Source organism: Mauremys mutica, chromosome 3 (genome assembly GCF_020497125.1).
Source record: "Mauremys mutica isolate MM-2020 ecotype Southern chromosome 3, ASM2049712v1, whole genome shotgun sequence".
In the NCBI taxonomy this organism is placed as follows: Eukaryota; Metazoa; Chordata; order Testudines; family Geoemydidae; genus Mauremys; species Mauremys mutica.
The window spans coordinates 143,782,420-143,791,106 of NC_059074.1; the positions used below are offsets into that span (position 1 = coordinate 143,782,420).

Below are 8,687 nucleotides of genomic sequence, written 5' to 3' on the forward strand. Positions count from 1 at the left end.
TATCATAAAACCCTAAATGGCTCTATTGATAACAAGGGAGAAAGGGGGGAAATAAATGGAGAGGCTTAATTTGGGGAAAAGAAAAATTGATGATTTGTATGTGTTTAACCTGGGGAAGCTATTCTTTACAGGGGTTAATTATAACGCAAGGGGCTTTCTGTGTTACTGTCAGCTAAACATGCATGAGAATACTCAAAAGATGGAACAATATTCAAGCTTGCAGCTGCATTTAATTAGTTAGTGTGGAGATAGGGTGCAAAAGAGCATAGTGGGAGAACTGAGTAAAAGTTGGTTAGATTCCTAATTCCATCTCTCATTTTTGTAACTTCTTTTCTGTGAATGATTAACAGTAAGTAGTTTGTTTAGGAAATTCAAGCAATTGTGTGATTCTTCACTACATAGCACTCAACACATTCCTAGACCTGCTCCTGCTCCCATTGAAATCAATGTGAACATAAGACCAGTAGAATGGCCATACTGGGTCAGACCAATGGCCCACCTAGCCCAGTATCCTGTCTTCTGACAGAGGCCAATGCCAGATGCTTCAGTGGGAATGAACAGAACAGGGTAATTGATATGTGATCCATCCCTTGTTGTCCAGTCCCATCATCTGGCATGGGGTTGCATCCCTGACCATCTTGGCTAATAGCCATCGATGGACCTATCCTCCATGAACTTACCTAATTTTTTTTAACCCAGTTATACTTTTGGGCATTCACAATATCCCTGGCAATGAATTCTATGGGCTGGTTGTGTGTTGTGTGAAGAAGTACTTACTTTTGTTGTTTTAAACTTGCTGCCTATTAATTTCATTGGCTGACCCCTGGTTCTTGTGTTATGTGAAGGAGTAAATAACACTTCCTGTGACGGAGTGGACTAGGTCCTGAGGCCCCCTGCTGGAGGTCTTGTGGCCCTGCCACACCTCACCCCAGAAAAGGGCAGTAGAGAGGTTCTCCGAGCTGCATAGAGCAGCTGTGTAGGAAGCAGCCAGTCAGGGCCCAGCAGGCTAGTGTAAGAAGAGCTGCAGGGCCACACTGAACAGTTTCTTGCGAGAGGTGGATACGAGTGGATGGTGCTCCAGGCTAGCTGCTGGGACTCCACAAGGAGAAGGCCCTGAGGTAAGGGTGAAGAATGTGCAGGGGTCATGGGGAAGTAGCCCAGGGAATTAGAGCAGTAACACAGTTTATTTAAAGGGTCACTATGGATGGCTGCTATCTATAGGGGTCTCTGGGCTGGAACCCGGAGTAGAGGGTGGGCCTGGGTCACCAGCCACTGGGCAAATGGCCTGGACTTTGAGGCACCCCAGATAGGGGACTGAACTGTAATGGCCCAGCCGAAGAGCTGGAGCCAGAAAGGCCCTGAGGGGGCAAAGACATTGCATCCAGGGAAGGAGCTGAGAGAGACATCACAGAGGACACTGAGAAAGGCCCCTGTTGGACTTGTACCCCGAACGGGGTTTGCTTTGCTTTTATCTCACAGACAGACTGTGTATGACTTGGCCGGAGGGCACAGTCACCGAAGACCCACCATAAGGAGAGAGACAGAGACAGAGAATGCAGGCACGTGCACTCGGCCAGGAGGCACTTGCAAGGGGTGAGTGCAACCCTTTTACACTTCTTTATTAATTTTCTCCAAACCATTCATGATTTTACAGACCTCTATCATATCCCCTCATCTCTTTTCCATGCTGAAAAGTGACAATCTTTCTAAGCTCTTCTCATGTGGAAGCTGTTCCATATCCTTAGTCATATTTTGTTTCCCTTCTCTGTACCTTTTCTATTAGTAATGTATCTTTTTTTGAGATGGGGCAATCAGAACTGCACTCAGTATTCAGAGTATGAGTGTAGCATGGATTTATACAGAGGCATTATGATATTTACTGTCTTATTATCTATCCTTTTCCTAATGGTTCCTAACATTCTGTTAGCCCTTTTTTAATTGCTGCTGCACATTGAGCGGATGTTTTCAGAGAAGCATCCAAAATGACTCAAGATCTCTTTCTTGAGTGGTAACAGCTAATTCAGCCCCGTCATATTGTATGTGTAGTTGTGATTGTTACTTATCCACGAGAGGACCTTCTCTCTTATTCCATGACAGCTTACTTTGCTTAAGAGACTTTGGTAGGGCACCTTGTCAAAGGCTTTCTGAAAATCCAAGTACTCTGTGTCCACTGGGTCAACTTGTCCATGTGTTTGCTGACCCCCTTAAAGATTGTTGAGGCGTGATTTCCCTTTACAAAAGCCGTGTTGACTCTTCCCCAACAAACTGCATTCATCTATGTATCTGATAATTCTGTTCTTCACTATAGTTCTAAACAATTTGCTGGGTACTGAAGTTAGGGTTATTGGCCTGTAATTGCCAGGTTCACCTCTGGAGCCTTCTATAAAAAAATGGCATTATCTGGTACAGAAGATCATTAAAGTGATTAGGTTACACACCCTAGTTAGTAATTCTGTAATTTCATATATAAGTTCCTTCAGAACTCTTGAGCGAAAACCATCTAGTCCTGGTGACTTATAACTGTTTAAAGTATCACTTTCTTCTAAAACCTCCTCTATTCACACCTCAATCTGGGACAGTCCCTCAGATTTGTCATCTGAATAGCTACATTTGATTTTATGCTTTCCTTCACATATAGTGCCACTTCTCCACCAGTGCAACCTACTCTGTCATTTCTATGCTGCCTATTATATCAATATCCTCATTTAATTCCAGGCACTCAAGTGCACCCATCTTAGCATTAGCATTTCTATATAAGCACTTATAAAATTTGTCAATATTTAGTTGTCTGACTTCATGTGATGTGATTGAATAGAACTCTTTTTCATTTGGCTGTTTCTCTTCGGTTCCTACCTGTAATTTATCAACTTCTATCCTCTTCTGTTTACTAGGATATAGAGAATCCCTGTTAATAGATCCTCCCATAAGAGATGTCTCTGTCCAAACCATATGTTCCTCCGCATCTGTCGGCTTCTCCCCAGCTCTTATTTTAAAAGCTCATCTATGACCTTTTTAATGTTGCATGCCAGCAATCTCATTCCATTTTGGATTAGGAAGTGCCCATCCTTCTTGTATAGGCTCCTCCTTTCCCAAAAGGTTCCCCAATTCCTTATGAACCTAGAACCCCCCTCTCTGCACCATCATCTCATCCACACATTCAGACCGTGCAGTTCTGCCTGTCTAACTGACCCTAAATGTGGAACTGGAAGCATTTCAGAGAATGCTGCCATGGAGGTCCTGGACTTTACTCTCTTACCTAGCAGCCTAAATTTGTCCTCTGGAACCTCTCTCCTACCTTTCCCTATGTCACTGGTACCTACATGTACCACAACCATTGGCTCCCCCACAGCACTGCAAATAAGTCTGTCTAGATGTCTCAAGAGATCTGTAACCTTCAGACCTGGGAGGCAATTCACCATGTGGTTCTCCTGGTCATCACAATCCCAACTATCTATATTTATAATTTAATCCCCCATTACTATTACCTGTCTCTTCCTAATAACTGGGATTTCCTCCCCTAGAGGGGTATCCTCAGCGGAAGAGGATACCATGATATCATCTGGAAGGAAGGCCCCAACTATGGGATTGTTTCCCTCCACTCCAATTTGAGGTTCTTCTTCCCCAACACTTTCATCCTCCCCAACAGCACAAAGGTTGTCATACAGGGGAGTGGGGCCACTCTATTGTGTCTATGTACCTCTGTCTCCCTTAGCTCCTCCAGGTCAGCCACTCTGACCTCAAGAGCCCATACTTGGTCTTTGAGGGCCATGAGCTGCTTGCACCAAGTGCACACATACGCTGGCAATTGTACATGGATTTTGTTATGGAAGTAGGATTAGGCCTATTATATCTGAATAGAACCATCTACTCAAGTGGCCAAGAGCTATTTTAGAAGACCCTGGGATTCAGAGTGATAATTTCTCCTTCCTCATTTCTCTAATCCCTCCTCTCCCTCCCTGTAATCACGTTATCTAATGCAAATCTGAGTTTAGCCATAATCTCCTCTTTAATATGTATGTTTTGGTCTCCAAGGAATGATGCAGCTTAGGGATGAACCTAGCTAGTTAAAATGATAAACAGCTAGGCAGATGAAAAGACCTGAATGAAATAGTTGTCTTTTCTTTAAATTAGGGTAGCTGGTCCCTGATCAGGGACCCAAAACAAAGCCTCTTAAAGTCAATGAGATCCTTTTTTGTTGCCTTAAAAGGGAATAGAATCGGGCCTCAAGAACATAATAATCTGGATCTAATTATTTTTCTGAGTCCATTTCCTGTAATCATTTCATGCACCTACCCTGAAAACAGGGATAACTTTGACAACTCTGAAATGTTTGCTGATGTGAATCTATTTGGCCACAATTTCATTTAGGACTTTCAATGTAAATTATCAAATGTGAGTAGAAACTATCTTCAATAAAGCGCTGTCCATCTTCCCACATCTTGAAATCTATCACTGTCCATATATTTCCATATCTTTTCCAGAGCAGATGCAAAATCTTTCACTTTACTATATTCTGGCTCTATAAGTGAAGTTCTTGTTAATCCACTAGTCTTATTTTCTTAGAAGTCTAGAACAGAATGATTCAAATATCATATAAACGTCATTAGATTTCACAAAGGATTTATACTGGGATATTGACAAAACACTTGGATCTACTGATATTAGGGATCAAATCCTCTGGTCAGATATTGTCCATCTCACTTCCATCAGTGACTGACAAAATTTATCTTCTGGCCCATCTACATATAAGATTTTAGGCAGCATGCTCTTCATCATGCCAACAAGTTACTTAGCTATGCTTTCATCTCTTAGGCTTCTGGTAGTTTCTTACAACAGAGCAGTCCTTTGTGGCACATAAGAATTTTGGCTCTCAGTTTCTTTAAGAAAAGTAAGTCTCTAGCCTTGCTCCTTGCAAAGATAGACTGCAAAAAGTAAATCCATGCCAACTGACTGCTATGACTGAAATTACAACACAGCTGAAATCCACTCATATAGCTGGTACTAGAGGGATCCTCACTATCCCACTTGATGGATACATAATTTTATACAAAATGAGGTATAGAACAATCGGGGTTTATCCCAAAGAATCCTCAGACTAACCATCCCCCAAATCCTGGGGTCATCTTTGTGTATAGTGGTGTGATCATCATGGATAGAAATTGGGTACATGTGGAGAAGGAAGCAGAGAAAAAAATGATTCACTGACAGATACAAGTATGTCTTTGTGTTGTCTATTTCTTTTGCCAAAAATTGTATATTTATTTGTGATTCAAATTGTTTCCTGTAATGCCTTGTAAGATGGGACAGACCCTAACCAGGACCAAATATAAGCTATCTACTTAGGGCATGATCTTGCACCCACTGAAGTCACTGGAAGAGATCAAGCACTTGCAGAGGACTTAACCTGGGCTGAGGATCTGGCATGCAGAGTCAAAAGTCACCCCTCTTAGGGACTGGTTCATTACCAAAAATGTAATCCCAAAATAACTCCACATAACTCCCCAACATAAGCCTTTTCCCCGGCTTGATTGATCCTTGTTCAGCTGAAATGTTCTTGTTTAGTCCCTAGAACTCAGATGACCTTCAGGCAAAGTATTCTTGGTGGAGAACCATGTGCTTGCTTGCAACTTGCTAGTTGCTCACTAGAGGCATTAGTTTTCTGCACTTTGGGATGCAGTACAAGTCCCACCTCCTTATCCAAATGCTAACTTTAATAGGGATAATTGGGTATGCAATCTATCAAATGGATTTTCTATGAATGATAGTGGTTTTAAGCAGAGGCAAGTCAGGTGGAAGGGAGAGTTTAAATCATTTATGAATCCTTCCTCCCCAGCTTGTGGTTATCATGTTCCCACCCCCTTTTGCAGTGAAAGATTTATAGCTGGAATGCACATAATCACCTACAGAAAGGGAATCATTGACAGCATTTTCAAATTCCAAACTTCCATGGGAATTCAAAGGAACGAGTGTTCCTAGTGAAGTCTTAACAGCCCCACAGTTTTGTACAGATTCATGTTGTAATTACATACCACCGAGGTGCTTTCAGTATTATTTCTGTCTAGAGATGCAGGCTGAATTCAACATTTATGCAAAAAAATATCAACCAGAAGGCAAACTGGAATTTCTAGGAAGCAGGCAGTCCTTCCCTACCTTATCTTCCCACAAATAGTGACTACAACACTGATGAACTCATCAACACTGGTTCTGTGGTGAGTAAATCACCAGCCTTGGGTCCCAATCCTGTAACTGAGCTTGCCAGCACCATTCCAGGTGCAGAAAATGAACCCTGGGCCATATTTTAGTTTGAAATCAAAGTTTAGTTCCCCCCGCCACAGGTAGATGTAGTGTCCTCAGTGCTCACCATGCATCCCACCTTGCTCAAGTAGAATTTTAAACAATTGGCCTTAAAGTGCTTTTATTTTGGGGCTTCTGAGCATCGGGCAAGTTCAATAAATCCCAATTATGAAAGAAGAGATAAAAACACAGGATTACTTTCCATAAGGGCAAAACTGGCAAAAACTTCCCCAACATTTCCTCAAGACAGGCTCTTCAGTGTCCAGTGGCGGCATAAAGGTGGACTTAAGCCTCTTTTGTGACTTCTTGATCTTTGAGATATAATGTTACTGAAAAGTTCTCTCACTTTTTTTTTGTAAGTGAATTACAGTTTTAATAAGCTATTCTCTGCCTAGAATAATGTCTTAAATTGTAGGCAGTAGATCTATACCTATGTTAAAAGAATGATATTAAGTATTCGAAGTCAATTACCAGAAATAAGGTTGTCTTGGCAACAACCTCCTAGTATATATGCATAATTACATGATCATATGTTTTTTTTCTACGGTACCCTTGCCTCATTCAATGTACAGGATGCTCACCCAAAACCTGATCCAAACCTCTTGGAAGCCAGTGAAAAGACATCCACTGATTACTATGTCATGGGATCAGGCCTTAAATGAGGTAGCTGTTCAACATTTATTTTTATCTTCATTATTCAATGTGTGGCCCCTTGCCTTATTCACCACGCAACAAATGTAAAATTGATTTCCTCATGGTCTTAAACATAGCAGTAACTATCACTCACCCTGTAACACTTATTCATATAACCCAGTATTAGCAGATTCCCTGAAAGAGCACCACGTGTTGGTTCCCAGATAATTACACTCATATATTAGAAGCAGCTTGTCCAATTCATCACAAATTAGGAAATCTTTTTTTCATCTGCTAGAGAGAGTAAAGGCAAATGACTAAAATCTTACTTATAAATAAAGCCTTGTTACAACCTTTTGCTATGGAGATATGAATGCCTCTCCATAATAAAAATGTCAGTTAAATTTTATATTACACTGCTGTAATGTATTCTCATTATATCTAATAAATATACAAACTGCTCATGCTTTATTTTTCCTGGTTAATTGCATTGTAATTCATATTTGCTCTGTAAATTATTTTACTGTTAGCTGCTGACTACTCCATTTGAATCTGGAAGCATATGTTCAATTTAGGACACATCCTCATTTCAAGAAGGAAATGTTTATTTTAGAAAGACTTCTTTGCAATTAATCCAATCAGAAAGCCTTCACATTTTCATAGTTGTGCAAAGTTCATCTCATGCCATGTCCTCATGTAGGAAACTGTAAATTTAAAAATATGGTAATAATGAAATTAAAATGAAGATTAATTACTAGTTCTACTGTTGAATGCACAGTTCTCAGGAAATCCACTTTTGCCTATTTGTGGAAAAAGGTTTTTGTCTGTCCTCATGATGATGTCACTGTCTCAACACAGAGCAAATTTATTCTGCTGCAAACCTGAAACATCTAAATGCAAATGCCTCAAGCAGAACTGGGGGCACAATGATTTCCAAACTATTTATCACCACTCAGTTAAGTACAAGTGGAATTTATTGCCTTCAGGTCTTCAACTGACCAAGCAATGAATAAAAAAAGAAAATCTGCTGAATGTGCGTCTTTCCTGAAGTTACTGCTAGCGCTTTAATTCTGTGAGTAAAATATTCCTTCTAAATTCACAGTGGTGGGCTAGCATTTTGCTGTACCTTCTCTCCAATTTCCTTCCCCTTCACACATTTTGCCATTTTGTTTCATACTTAATTGTCTCATTTAGATGGCAACCAATAAAAAAAAAATTGGAGATATACCTATCTCCTAGAACTGGAAGGGACCTCAAAAGGTCATTGAGTCCAGCCCTCTGCCTTCACTAGCAGGACCAAGTACTGATTTTGCCCTAGATCCCTAAATGGCCCCCATAAGGATTGAACTTGCAACCCTGGGTTTAGCAGGCCAATGCTCAAACCACTGAGCTTTCCCTTTAAATTTCTTATAATAGTTATAGTTTGGACATTTTAAATAGGCTCATATTTAGGTTTGGTTGGTTTCCAACTGGGTTCTTGGCATTTTTTTACTGCTGTTTGAATTCTTCACTTTTAAACATTCCTTTATATGTCTTATGTTGTCTATTATTTAATATTATTTGTTATAGTAATGTCTAGAGGCCTTAACCAAGATTAGGAATCAATTGTGCTGAGCACTGTATAAATACATAGTAAGACAGCCCTTTCCCAAAAATGTTGCAGTGTTGCTTTGTATAGACAAAACAGGCAAAGGGTGAAAGAAAGGGATTATTATTCTCCTTTTACTGTAAATCCCAAAGCCCTTGAAAGTAAGGAGCTT

The 8,687-nt window shown here is 40.5% G+C and overlaps 1 long non-coding RNA gene across 1 annotated transcript; it reads left to right on the forward strand.

Moving 5' to 3' along the window:
- Positions 1-943: 943 nt before the first annotated feature.
- On the forward strand, positions 944-6,958 carry LOC123367641. The gene is made up of 3 exons (XR_006578573.1): positions 944-1,118; positions 1,480-1,593; positions 6,867-6,958. It is a non-coding gene; the product is annotated as an uncharacterized LOC123367641 (long non-coding RNA).
- Positions 6,959-8,687: the final 1,729 nt, after the last annotated feature.